Here is a 12584-nt window from a genome sequence, read left to right on the forward strand (position 1 = left end):
GTGAGGGGATGTGCGGCCACCCCTCACCTGTGGCAACCTGTTGCCTGCGGATATCTGCAGCACGCTACGGACATTTTATCAAATCACTGCAGTGATGTCTCACCTGCTCATATGTCCTATCATGCATGCCAACATCATTTATCCTGCTAACAAGGCTAAGCCACAGTGCAGACCTCCCTGCTGATTCTGGGTGGTGCGTGAGTACACGATGGCATACTCATGCATCAGGCGATGGTAGATCACGTCATCCTCTGCAGCTGAGTAGGCAGGATTCCCTTTTTAGGTGCCATGTCTATCTGGAAAGGTACACAAACAGGTTATCAGCATAGTATCTCAACAATACATGGTACACTTTCTATACAGGGAGTGTTAACTTCTACTTATTACTGATTGGTTAAAACCTGATTACAGTGTGGCTACTATTCTATGTCATTTGTACTAAGTACTTGGCCTTCAGACCGGTTGTTTTACATTAGGTTGGTGGCAAGAAGCACTGTGGTGGCAGGGACACATATCTTTCATCCATTGAAGTTGGGAACTGCTGATTGTGGGCCCAGTGTACAAGTGTATTACTTCTGGTAGCGGGCGAGTTGGCCTTCAGGCCAGTTATTTAACATTAACGAGGTTTGTGGTCTGCACTCATGTGTGACAATAGACTGTACTCTGCCATTCATAGCTGGGGACATCTGGTTTCAGGTTTATAGTGCCTGCATATCTGAGCTGTATCTTGATTGACATTGCTACACCTTGTTTGTTGTAGCAAACACTACATCCATGCCTCCTGGATCTACCTTTGTTTATATGCTTGTTATCTGTTAGCTTGTTATTTCACTGGTATGCTACTTCCACATAGTACACATCTTCTCTCAACACATCTGTGACTCACCACTTACTGTTATCTGCATTGCTTACTGTACGTACTTCCATGTTACACGGCGACAGCAAGTGACTGCTTGTCATTGTTGCATTTACTTCCATTGTGACACATTGCACTTAGGTTACCTGGCATTTGCTCACTGACACTTTATATCAGTCAGCATTTGTAGGTAATGTCAGGCACACCCTCACTCCCACTGGACCTTGTTTTCCAGTCATTAGTGATTACAGAGTTCACAATAGTATTCTAGCATGTCCAGAGGTCAGTTGTCAGTTCCCTCCCCAGTCCAGCTGGTGAGTGTGGTACTCCAGAGATAATGTTAGAACAGTTGTATGTACACAGACAACCCCTCCTCCTAACAACAAATTCAAACTCAAGTGTGAGTGATGCAACCATATACCAGACTGAGAGGCTAGGCTCTGTCTACTCAATACCGCCATAACCAGTCACGCGGGCAAAGGGGATCACTCACTGCACTTCCAGTCTCCACGTAGACCTACCACCACAACAGCAGACCTAACACATGATCACACACATGATCATACTTGTAGGCTCAGACCACAGCTCTGCCTATGCAGCAGAGACCTCCTAAGCAGACATCCAGGGCAACCACTACCATTGATAAACGAACATGTGCAACACATATCACACAAAGCCAATGTGCTGAACATCACAGCCATTAACAGTTAACAACACACCTCCATACATCTGTACTAGGTGCCTCTATCATCAGGCACACTCACATCACGCTCAACAGGCTTAACGAGGTGAGGGTCACGATGTGCAGCCTGTCAGGCACTATGAACTGCCACATAACACAAACAGTCAGGTAACCCCAAGGCAGGTACAGGTATGACTCAGTCCAATGTCCATGCTGCTGTGAATGGCCTGACCACATTCCTCCCTGACTACATGACATGAGACATTACAGAGCTCTCTGGAGCACGGAGCTCTCGAGACAGTTTGACCCTGACCTTGAGTAGCATCCCACCCTCACCTAGAACAATGCCACAATATCAAGGCACGAATGGCGATCCTTCCAACAATTGACTGACATACTGGTGTCATTCACAGGTGTGCCATTAGCCTGCCATCTTGGGGGTGGTATGTTTTGCTAGGGGACAGCTTGCACCTGTCACCACAGTCCTATTGACATTACGGAGCCTCCTGCTACACCCATAGTGCCTGTATTAGGCAAGGCTCATAAGGTAAACCCACATCCATTTGTATCACAAAGGATGATGAAGTAAGAGTGATGCTACTCAACACTGGGGCGCTCTAAGACCCAAGGATGCATGCACCCAAAACCCTACCTAGCATTCTGCACACTCGATATCTGTGCAGTAACATGAACCTGTTTCCAGGTTTCACAGGCGCACACCAGTACTACCACATTATAGGCTGTTACCATTCTTGTCGGCCACAACGCACTTGAACAAGGGAGGGAGTATCAGTATTCAATGCAGATTCCCACGCCTCGACATTGGTGGCACAGTACAACATAGGTGTTAGGCCATTGAGTACATTAGACGAGTTGGGGACCTGGGGAAGAAACATGGTAGCGGTCTGTCATTTGTATCTAACATGGCCAGCGTGGATTGGCATGTTATATACCCCAGCTAATCATCACTGATTCACATGTATGGCACCGAGGTCAGTTGTGCTCTGTACTCATCCATCATCAGGCCTATAATTGCGTACAATGCACCTTTTGGGATGCCTGCACCAGACACCCGTTACAGCAACTGGTACAGGACAACGAGTACATCATCAAAGGGATGCAATGGCACACACAGATGTCATATGCTGCCCAGGTAAAGTGAATCCAGCTGGACTCAGTGGCATACTGCCTGTTCAGAGGCAATCTGTGCATGCCATATACAGCCCTGTCCTACCTAGCAGTAATGAACGTGATGCACCGGGGGCAATCAAAGTCCCATACAGACACATGCTCAGGAGAGCTGGACCTCAGCACTGACATACATGGGCATGCTGGAGGCGCATATTCCTAGCCGAGAGGCACACTTCACTCTGTAATGAGCTCACACTACTGGTTAGGCAGAGTCCCTCATTGACTCTCTTCCATAGGAATCTGGATGAGTGGATGGAGATCATAGTTGTACCCCAGGTATCACTTCTATGTCGCTGTTAGACAGAGGCAAAGTATACTAAAGTCGGACAAGGGCATAGCAGCATAAGATGTGATTGGGTGGCAAAGACAAACACATTCTACTAGGGCTTACCAATGCCCTAGGGCAAATAGCCTAGTATGAACCTATGAACTGTTCAGTCTCAACTGTTCGAGCTCATTACAGAGTGAAGGGAGCCTCAGTTAGGAATTGCCCTCCAGCATGTCCATGTATGTTCTATTCAGTCGCCACCGCTGCTCAGAGGTGACCTTTGCCCAACATACAAGGCCATGTCAGACCCAGATTTGATGAATATGCTTCACCTAATAAACCTAGTTCCATCAGTGCCACAAGGGCGGGAGACTTAAACCTCGACACGGCTATTAATAGGACATGCTGGAGGATAGATTCATCACCCAAAGACTCTATGCTGTGGAACAAAATCACGTATATGTGAGGCAGAGCACCGCTAGCCTTGTTCAAGAGAAATCTTGACCAATGGATGGGAGATCTGCAGATATAGCCCAGGGATTACCTCCGTGTCACTGCTCGACAGAGGCACAGCAAAATAATGGGTATGGTTCCCATACTAAAGGGGTGGCGTGCCATTGCAAAACGATGGGCTAGGGCTTTGTAAATGCCCTCGGGCAGATAGCCTAGTATGAACCTATGAACATGTGTGTACTGCTATAGTACATCTGCCATATGTTGCATGTGTGTGTGTTGTGGGGATGCACAAGTAATGGCCAGATAATTCTGCACAGGTGACATCTGACACATTCTGGGTGTTCATCCATACATACTGATGTGTGCTGCCATCCAACCCTGTGATGTGGACACACATTACTCAGCCTGGATATACATATCTGAACAACACCACAAGCACAGTACACTACCTTGCTATGTATGCATGTTATTACACAGTTATTCAGTAGTTATGACAGTGATGCTATCCATGCAGCCCATTGTGCCAGTGGTAGCCACAACACACACCGCCAGCATGCTTGCCTTTGCATATGCTTACCACAGACATCCCACATACTGCATGTACTGTGCACACAGTTATCTAACCCAGAACAACTGCACACCACTTATTAATCCTGTCCAGTGGACTACAGATACAGGCATATTGTTTAACAATAGTAGGAGGCTACTGCACCACAGGGCAGATTCACATGACGGAAGGCATGTGTTGTCTGCAGTGTTAAGATGCTTCACATTCACCAAATGCACAGATATTGCCAACAATGTTGCAGACAGTTTAGGTGCAGGTACCCCCATTGTCCTACACATCGTGTTATTAGTTATCCCAGATGACTGTAACCTCCCTATCCTCTCACATGTCCAGGTGAGAGCCACCTCATCATTGCAGAACACATATCATCACTGTTACTTAAATGGTATCCCTGGATGTGTGCTACATTCACCCCTGGAGGACATAGCACCACATGACAGACTGATATTAATCCCTGGCTATACTACAGGATATATGTACCTGAACAGTGCCATACATACACAGTGGTCCCACACCAATGAGGAGGAACCTCTACTGACCCTGGGAACTACTGCATCATATGCACAACTGGCCTTGTGTTCTAAGCTATGGAAGTGTTAGTTATGGCCCACATGCACAAACAACAATATTACATATGTTTATATTTCATGACCATCTACACACAACCTATCTCATGGACATACCTATAGATAGTAAACTATGATACATTTGGAGGTGTCACAGTATACACAGGATTAACCTGCTACTTTGCATTACCTGTGTTTGTGGCAGCTGGTTGGTCAATGTCACTGGTGCTGCTTGAAGTTTGCTGCTGCTGCTGCTGCTGCTGGTTTTGCTGTTGGCTGTCTTTATTTCTGTTTTTGTCTCCCTGTTTTTGTTCTCTCTCCCTCTCTGTCTCTCTCTCTCTTTCTCTATAGGTTTTAGTGCAATGAATGTATTGGCCAGGCGAGTGTAGTGTGGGTACTCATTGCTTTTGTAGGTATCTGCATGGAGTCCATGTGATGGCCTCTGCACCCAATTGTAAAGGCAAAGCATTTGCTGAATTGCACTGCAGCTGCAGGTGGTGTACTGATTGCATGTCTCACTGTGAGTTCCAGTGACACCTGCACTATAAAAGGGTATGAGATAGCGCGTTGCCCTTTCAGATTGTAGAGGCGTGGACCATGCTGGTATGCTATTGACAGTGTTTGTGAGTGTGAAGGTTAGTACATCTACCATGCTGCTCATGCTGTGTTGTAGAATTCAGGTTGCTGCATTTTATCTTGCCTGTTCCCTATATAGTGAGGCGGTGTAGCCCATGCATACCTGACACCTACAACTATATGCTGTCATATGTATTGGGGCTATATAAATATATATATACATATCTGTGTACATATACATACTTTCATATATGTACATTAGTTTGACATTATTGGGTACAAGCTTTGCACAATTAGCAGGGCTGTTTCTGTTAACACTACACTAGTATGGGAACCCAGTAATTGGGACTATAAAAGTTCTGCATGACATGCTTCTATTCGCGTAGTAGACAGGCGCTTATATTGCCTTTTATCTTCACATTCATACTATTACGTGTTCCAATTTTATTTAGCACTATATTCCTGTATGAGAGTCATGGCTTGAGTGGTAGAGTCATACAGACTAGTGTTACAATGGTCTTGTGGTAGAGGCCTACTAATTATGCTCATATTCTGCTTTTGAGTTGAGTATAGGGCCTATCAACTCCAAGATGCTGGAGGCACCCTTTTAAAGCAGTTAAAGGGCTTAGTAGGTCTCACACCAGTACTACCACATTATAGCTGTTACCATTCTTGTCGGCCACAACACTTGAACAAGGGAGGGGAGTATCAGTATTCAATGCAGATTCCCACGCCTCGACATTGGTGGCACAGTACAACATAGGTGTTAGGCCATTGAGTACATAAGACGTAGTTGGGGACCTGGGGAAGAAACATGGTAGCGGTCTGTCATTTGTCTACCACATGGCCAACGTGGATTGGCAGACATGTTATATAGCCCAGCTAATCATGACTGATTCACATGTATGGCAGGGGAGGTCATTGTGCCTCTGTACTCATCCATCATCAGGCCTATAATTGCGTACAATGCACCTTTTGGGATGTACCTAACCAGACACCTACAGCAACTGGTACAGGACAACAGTACATCATCAAGGGGATGCAATGGCTCACACAGATGTCATATGCTGCCCAGGTAAAGTGAATCCAGCTGGACTCAGTGGCATACTGCCTGTTCAGAGGCAATCTGTGCATGCCATATACAGCCATGTCCTACCTAGCAGTAATGAACGTGATGCACCTCAGGCAATCAGAGTCCCATACAGCCACATGCTCAGGAGAGCTGGACCTCAGCACTGACATACATGGACATGCTGGAGGGGCATATTCCTAACCGAGAGGCTCACTTCACTCTGTAATGAGCTCACACTACTGGTTAGGCAGAGTCCCTCATTGACTCTCTTCCATAGGAATCTGGATGAGTGGATGGAGATCATAGTTGTACCCCAGGTATCACTTCTATGTCGCTGTTAGACAGAGGCAAAGTATACTAAAGTCGGACAAGGGCATAGCAGCATAAGATGTGATTGGGTGGCATAGACAAACACATTCTACTAGGCTTACCAATGCCCTAGGGCAAATAGCCTAGTATGAACCTATGAACTGTTCATTCTCAACTGTTCGAGCTCATTACAGAGTGAAGGGAGCCTCTCAGTTAGGAATTTGCCCTCCAGCATGTCCATGTATGTTCTATTCAGTCGCCACGCTTGCTCAGAGGTGACCTTTGCCCAACATACAAGGCCATGTCAAACCCAGATTTGATGAATATGCTTCACCTAATAAACCTAGATCCATCAGAGCCACAAGGGGAGACTTAAACCTCGACACGGCTATTAATAGGACATGCTGGAGGGATAGATTCATCACCCAAAGACTCCCTATGCTGTGGAACAAAATCACGGTATATGTGAGGCAGAGCACCTCGCTAGCCTTGTTCAAGAGAAATCTTGACCAATGGATGGGAGATCGCAGATATAGCCCAGGGATTACCTCCGTGTCACTGCTCGACAGAGGCACAGCAAAATAATGGGTATGGTTCCCCATACTAAAGGGGTGGCGTAAGCCACAAAACGATGGGCTAGGCTTGTAAATGCCCTCGGGCAGATAGCCTAGTATGAACCTATGAACATGTGTGTACTGCTATAGTACATCTGCCATATGTTGCATGTGTGTGTGTTGTGGGGGATGCACAAGTAATGGCCAGATAATTCTGCACAGGTGACACGTCTGACACATTCTGGGTGTTCATCCATACATACTGGATGTGTGCTGCCATCCAACCCTGTGATGTGGACACACATTACTCAGCCTGGATATACATATCTGAACAACACCACAAGCACAGTACACTACCTTGCTATGTATGCATGTTATTACACAGTTATTCAGTAGTTATGACAGTGATGCTATCCATGCAGCCCATTGGGCCAGTGGAAGCCACAACACACACCGCCAGCACCTTTGCATATGCGTACCACAGACATCCCACATACTGCATGTACTGTGCACACAGTTATCTAACCCAGAACAACTGCACACCACTTATTAATCCTGTCCAGTGGACTACAGATACAGGCATATTGTATAACAATAGTAGGAGGCTACTGCAGCACAGGGCAGATTCACATGACGGGAAGGCATCTGTTGTCTGCAGTGTTAAGATGCTTCACATTCACCAAATGCACAGATATTGCCAACATTGTTGCAGACAGTTTAGGTGCAGGTACACCCCCCATTGTCCTACACACGTGTTATTAGTTATCCCAGATGACTGTAACCTCCCTATCCTCTCACATGTCCAGGTGAGAGCCACCCTCATCATTGCAGAACACATATCATCACTGTTACGAAATGGTATCCCTGGATGTGTGCTACATTCACCCCTGGAGGACATAGCACCACATGACAGACTGATATTAATCCCTGGCTATACTACAGGATATGTACCTGAACAGTGCCATACATACACAGTGGTCCCACACCAATGAGGAGGAACCTCTACTGACCCTGGGAACTACTGCATCATATGCACAACTGGCCTTGTGTTCTAAGCTATGGAAGTGTTAGTTATGGCCCACATGTACAACAATATTACATATGTTTATATTTCATGACTATGTACACACAACCTATCTCATGGACATACCTATAGATAGTGAACTATGATACATTTGGAGGTGTCACAGTATACACAGGATTAACCTGCTACTTTGCATTACCTGTGTTTGTGGCAGCTGTTGGTGTGTCACTGGTGCTGCTTGAAGTTTGCTGCTGCTGCTGCTGCTGCTGGTTTTGCTGCTGGCTGTCTTTATTTCTGTTTTGTTCTGTTTTGTTCTCTCTCTGTCTCTCTCTTTCTCTATCGGTTTTGTGCAATGAATGTATTGCATGAGTGTAGTGTGGGTACTCATTGCTTTTGTAGGTATCTGCATAGGTCCATGTGATGGCCTCTGCACCAATTGTAAGGCAGCATTTGCTAATTGCATGCAGATGGGTGTGTACTGATTGCATGTCTCACTGTGATTTCAGGACACTGCTATAAAAGGGTATGTGAGATAGGCGTTGCCCTTTCAGATTGTAGGGCGTGGACCATGCTGGTATGCTGTTGACAGTGTTTTGTGAGTGTGAAGGTTAGTACATCTACCATGCTTCATGCTGTGTTGTAGATTCAGGTTGCTGCATTTATCTTGCCTGTTCCCTATAGTGAGTGTGTATGCATACTGACACCTACAACTATATGTCATATGTATTGCTATATAAATATATATATACATATCTGTGTACATATACATACTTTCATATATGTACATTAGTTGACATTATTGGGTACAAGCTAACAATTAGCAGGGCTGTTTCTGTTAACACTACACTAGTATGGGAACCCAGTAATTGGGACTATAAAAGTCTGCATGACATGCTTTGCGTAGTAGACATACTATATTGCCTTTATCTTCATTCATACTATTACGTGTTCCACTTATTTAGCACTATATTCCTGTATGAGAGTCATGGCTTAGTGGTAGGTCATACAGACTAGTGTTACAATGGTCTTGTGGTAGGGCCTACTAGTATGCTCATATTCTGCTTTTGAGTTGAGTATAGGGCCTATCAATCAAAGTGCTGGAGGCACCTTTAAGCAGTTAAAGGGCTTAGTAGGTCTCACAGGAGCCAGGCTGTGTTGCAGATTCTGGTTGCTGCATATATCTTCACTATTTCCTGTAGTGAGTGTGTATGGCTACTGAGACCTACAACTATATTTCATATGTATTAATATATATTTATATATATGTATGTGTAGATATACATACCTTCACATATGTACATTACCTTACATTATTATGTACAAGCTAACAGGTAGCAGGGCTGTTTCTGTTCACACTGAACTAGTATGGGAATCCAGTAATTTGGCCATTAAAACTCTACCTGACATGCTTTGGATAGTACATCTCCTATATTGCCTTTATACTGATTCCTACTATTACATGTTATATTTATTTTAGCACTGTGTTCTTGCAAAGCAGGCATGGCTTAGTGGTAGGTCATACAGACTAATGTTACCAAGGTCCTGGTTTTGAGACTGACACTTTGCAAACTTTCAAACTGAGTACAGGACTTGTCAATCAAAGTGCTGAGGCCACCTTTAAGCAGTTAGAAGGGTAAGTAGGTCACACAGGGGTCAGGCTGTGTTGCAGATTCAGGTTGCTGCAATTATGTTCACTGTTTCCTGTAGTGAGTGTGTATGGCTACTGAGACCTACGACTATATTTCATATGTATTAATATATATTTATATATATGTATGTGTAGATATACATACCTTCACATATGTACATTACCTTACATTATTATGTACAAGCTAACAGGTAGCAGGGCTGTTTCTGTTCACACTGAACTAGTATGGGAATCCAGTAATTTGGCCATTAAAACCCTACCTGACATGCTTTAGATAGTACATCTCCTATATTGCCTTTATACTGATTCCTACTATTACATGTTATATTTATTTTAGCAGTGTGCTCTTGTAAAGCAGGCATGGCTTAGTGGTAGGTCATACAGACTAATGTTACCAAGGTCCTGGGTTCGAGACTGACAGTGGGAATTTATTTTTTTTTTGCAAACTTTCAAACTGAGTACAGGACCTGTCAATCAAAGTGCCATAAAGGCACTTTTAAGCACTAAACAAGGTCTGCCGTTTGCTGAGCTCACGCATGCGCACTGGCGCTGAGCTCCGCTAACACAAGCGCACACCCGCGCTAATTTCTTTGAAAGAAAAGAAAAATGGGTGACAGGAAAGTGGTGAAAAAGGGGTCACAAAGAGGGTAAGACAGTAGGGAAACAAGCGTGGGATTTGCAGGAGGGATGTAGGTAAGGCCCATAGATGCCCATGTCTTTGGCAGCAACAGCTGTGCATTTCCATGTATTTTGGTGAGAGATTGGAAACCTTTCACCCCTGAGAGAGGTGTCAGGACAACATTAATAGTTGTTGTAGAGCCAATTGTAATTAACTGTTTCAATGTCAAGCAGACATGTGTGCGACATGGACAGCTATGTATGGGGCGTAATTTTTTGTGGGTACAGAGTGCCCTTTTTTTTTTTCAGGTGAGAGTGGTATGTCAGGTGAAGGAAGTCGGTATAGCTGGGGAGGTAGGTTGGGTAGGTTAACAGACAAGACAGACAAGACGCATACAGGGCGGTGTATGACACACGTGGGGGTTACACAATTGACGGGACGGAGGTTGGGATTTCAAGATGCATGAGCCCACAGATGGCAACAGTGGAACTGATATCCCCACCCATAGGCAGTTGCCACTGTTCCTTCACAGCCCAGGACGGGGCTGTGCTGGGGCTGTGTAGGCGGGGCAATGGCGGGCCGTTAGCTGTGCCACACGAGCCTCGAGCTGGCGTGAGGGGCCCAAGAACAGTGTCTTGGATCTCCCTTCGCACCACAGACCGGACACCTGGAGGGTGAGTGGGCCGAACCCCTCCGGCCACACTTGCAGAGGGGACGGGCCCCATCCCCTGCAGCGCTTCCACCCGAAGGTGGCACAGGGCCACCGGAGGGGTCCGCCTGGGCACTAGTGCCAGGTGCAGTCACCAGCTGAGTTGGGAGAGGTGGGTCCGCTGGGACCTGCCTTCCCAAGCGTTCTAGGTTTGTGAGTAGTTATGTTAGTTTGGGTTAGTGGCATTGTATTCCATTCAGATTAGTTGTAACAGCATGCATTGGTATTCCCATCAAACAAACACCCAGATATTAACACCATTGAACAAGGGGCATATCAATATCACATGCATTATTTGAACAGAAATACACAGTCAAACAGCATGCAGGGTTGATTAATGGCAACAGGCCATCAGATTTGCAGGTATGAACAGGGCACATGCACGAACAGACATGCATATATTTTTGAAACGGACAAATGTCCATGATTAATGAAATGTTCACATACCATTATTTAGTGGGTGTTGTTATATGGAATTATAGGGTTGGGCGGAGATAGAAAGTGATGACACATTCATATGTTACACATTGATTTACATTTATAATAGGTACACAATTAAGTTGAGGCTGATGTTTCAAAATAAATTTTATTTGACTGTCAAGCTACACCTGTTACAAATACATCACTATCCTACTTATTTTGAATCTGATCAGATACATCATCCTGCTACACTTTGATGACAGGACAGGGGACAACTATGGCTGTTTAGTCTGTCAGATAATCATTCATTCTATCTGCAAATTGTTTACTGTGATCACCATATACAGCATTTGGCTAGACATTCCAGATTCTGACACACTGAAATCAGTTTGGTATATTAAGTTGTACTTCCCACATGCATTTAGTTCTGTAGAAACACACTGGGGCTAATATATTCGGGGTTATTACTACTTTATTTATTCATACATGACCCTTTCTGTCAGTCTCACACTTCCTGCAAATTCACAGTTCAGGTTGCTACTTCTAGGCTTTGTTCACATGTTAGACTAGTGGTGATTCAAACACTTTCCAACAGCCTCACTTCTGTCATGATTCAGCATTTCAACAGGGGATATATCTCACATGTGACTACCTCAGATTCTGAAGCTGTATTCTTGAGACTACTGCAGGTTACACTATATTTAATTAATGGTGGGACATCTGTATGACAGCACTGTTTAATTCTATCAATTATATTTCCAGTTACACTTGCATACTGATGAACTTGTTGCAGCCATACCTGCAGACTTTCAAATCTTGCTTGCACATTATATTACTTTTAATCAATACACTGCAGTGTTCTGATACATGCTACAGTATAATATTTATTTACAAGTACTGGGTGGGGTTACTAACCTGCACGGTGGCATCCGCACCAGCCTACGGGCATGCATCTCGCGATTCCAAGAGCGGACACCTGCAGCTGTAATACAAAAGAAGTAATATTGGACTACACATCTCCATGGTATCAGCTAGTTGAAATCCTTACATACATAAGTAAAATGTA

General features: G+C 44.7%; 1 protein-coding gene across 2 annotated transcripts in view; it reads right to left on the reverse strand.

The window, feature by feature from the left end:
• Positions 1-12584, reverse strand: part of LOC122793405 (alcohol dehydrogenase class-3-like) — a 374659-nt gene that overhangs the window by 64193 nt on the left and 297882 nt on the right. The window lies entirely within an intron of this gene.

The sequence above is a fragment of the Protopterus annectens genome, chromosome 2.part0 (assembly GCF_019279795.1).
Source record: "Protopterus annectens isolate FY-2018-M chromosome 2.part0, PAN1.0, whole genome shotgun sequence".
NCBI lineage: Eukaryota > Metazoa > Chordata > Ceratodontiformes > Protopteridae > Protopterus > Protopterus annectens.